Source organism: Leptonychotes weddellii, chromosome 10, assembly GCF_054177405.1.
Source record: "Leptonychotes weddellii isolate Sample4059 chromosome 10, ASM5417740v2, whole genome shotgun sequence".
Taxonomy (NCBI): domain Eukaryota; kingdom Metazoa; phylum Chordata; class Mammalia; order Carnivora; family Phocidae; genus Leptonychotes; species Leptonychotes weddellii.
This window is the reverse complement of record NC_138378.1, coordinates 28,010,092-28,012,708: the sequence shown is the minus strand read 5'-3', so window position 1 is coordinate 28,012,708 and position 2,617 is coordinate 28,010,092. Positions and strand designations below refer to the sequence as shown.

The window sequence follows — 2,617 nt, the reverse complement described above, 5'->3', positions numbered from 1 at the left end:
AAAAAATTTTTTTATTATGTTAATCCCCATACATTACATCATTAGTTTTAGATGTAGTGTTCCATGATTCATTGTTTGTGCATAACACCCAGTGCTCCATGCCGAACGTGCCCTCCTCAATACCCATCACCAGGCTAACCCATCCTCCCACCCGCCTCCCCTCTAGAACCCTCAGTTTGTTTTTCAGAGTCCATCGTCTCTCATGGTTCGTCTACCCTTCTGATTTCCCCCCCTTCATTCTTCCCCTCCTGCTATCTTCTTCTTCTTTTTTTTTTCTTAACATATATTGCATTATTTGTTTCAGAGGTACAGATCTGAGATTCAACAGTTGATAAGAGACTTTTTTTTTCTGATAAAAGACTTTCATCTAGAATACATAAAGGACTCTTACAACTCAACAAAAAGACAAAAAAACAGCTAAAATATGAGCAAAAGATTTGAATAGGCGTTTCTCCAAAGATGATCTACAAAGGCCAGTAGCATATGAAAAGCTGTTCAACACCATTAGTCATTAGGGAAATGCAAATCAAAAGCACAATGAGACACCACTTCACTGGGACGAATGAGATACCATCCCACTAGGGGTCTGTCAAAAAGACAGGTGATAGCAAGGGTCAGGTTGGGCAATAAATGGAATCCTCATACACACATTGCTGGTGAGCATCTAAAATGGCGCATGCACTTGAAAAAAAAAAAAGTTTGGTGGCTCCTCAAAGGTTGAATACTTTGACCCAGAAATTCCACTCCTAGGTATATACTCAAGAGAAAGGAAAACCTATATCCATGCAAACACTTAGCACAAATGTTCATAGCAATTTTATTCATAAATAGGCAAAAAGTAGAAATAATTCAGATCCTCAGTCATTGATGAATGGGTGAATACCATGTGGTTTCTATATACAATAGAATATTTTTCAGCAATAAAGGAATGAAGTTGTTGAGAGAGAGAGAGAGCGTGAGAGTGCAGGCGAGCAGGGAGAAGGGGCAGAGGGAGAGGGAGAGAGAGAATCTCAAGCAGGTGGGTTATTCTTGAACTTGGGGGAGGGGGTATATCTTGATCCAGTCACCTTGGAAAATAGTTTTATCTTACTGAAATTAAATGTGATCTCTCCTGTGAACCAGCAATTCTACTCCTAGATCTCTAGATGTGTCATTCTCAAATTGCTAATCTCATATAAATGGCAAGCATATGCCAAGATTTTATTCAACTCATTAATAAAGAAAGCAGCATAAAGCAAAACTAAGTAAGGACATGAGTGTTTTTATATAATCTATGGGAAAAAATGCCGACATAAAATTGCTAAGTTAGATATAAACTGACTGTTGCCCCACACCGTGAAACTACTCTAACTTTTGATGTTACCTCCTTTCCTGACTAATTTTAGAATCAACACACCTAACCAGTCTTCTACAAGTCAACCTTTAACATTAGGGAGTTAGAAAACATTAGCCCCAATCAACTGCAAGAGCAATCAACAAAGTTTCAGTCCATGGGAATCAGGTGACATTGAAATGGACTTAATAAAATGTCACATAATCATCTTTCTACCTTACCTCAAAATTTTGGATAACTATGCTAACTAGTTACATAATCTATGGCAATTTTTACACATCGGCCATGGGACACATTTGCAAGATTGTTCACAATAGTATTATCTTAGGAAAATCTGGAAACCGCTCAAATGTTCATTATGAGAACAATGGGAAAATAGTCTTTACAATGAAATATGATACATCAATAAAAACACACTACAGCTACATGTTCTAACACAGAACAACTCCACAATATAATTTTGACCCTTGACTTTGGGCTAGACAATAGGTCTTGCTTTGGTCAATGTGATTAGTGGACGTGACATAAACTGAAATCTAAAATGAGCTTGCATGCTTGGTCTTGTTCCCTTGTGCTTCTGTCTTTTGCAGCCCAGAGAGCATGCCTCAGGGAACCAGAGGTTCATACAGTTCAGAGACATGTGGACCAGATCTGGATGCAGCCTAGATCCTGCGCCCAAGCCCAACTGAGTGCCACTGACCCCCAGGCACACAGCTGTGAAATAAATGTCTATTGGGACATCCCACTGGGCTTTGAGGTGATTTGTTATGTAGTATTGTTGAGCGATAGTGACCTAAGACAGACATCCAGACTATAATCACTTATATATAATGTTCTAGGGCATGCAAACAGTTAATGAATTCTGTGAATATACCAAAAACATAGTAAAATTATAAAGAAAAGCAAGTGACTAATAAAATTCAGGATAGTGGTTACGTTGGGTGTGAGAGAGGGAGACACAATGTTTGGGGGCACACAGAGGCCATCAGATAATGGTGGTTTATTTCTGAAGCTGAGAGTTGGACACATAGTTTATTAGTATTCACTATAGCTTACTATACATATTATAAAACCTCGCATAGATACTATGCATTTTGTTCTCCTTCGGATGGGTGAAAACAACTGCACACAAAACCTCGAGACACAATAAAGCGTATTGGCACTTGAGACACAGTCCACACGAAACTTTTACAAAAACTGAGTACAAGTAAATTCAACTCATTCACATATGAGTTATCTAAAAAGAATGAGCACAAATTGAATCAAAGATGAGAAAAAGGACAG

At 38.2% G+C, this 2,617-nt stretch overlaps 1 long non-coding RNA gene across 1 annotated transcript in view; it reads left to right on the top strand.

Annotated features, from left to right (window-relative positions):
- Positions 1-2,078, top strand: part of LOC145723690 (uncharacterized) — a 6,681-nt gene extending 4,603 nt beyond the window's left edge. The window contains exon 2 of the long non-coding RNA XR_014148948.1: positions 1,924-2,078. This is a non-coding gene — a long non-coding RNA (uncharacterized LOC145723690). The remainder of the gene's footprint in view (positions 1-1,923) is intronic.
- Positions 2,079-2,617: the final 539 nt, after the last annotated feature.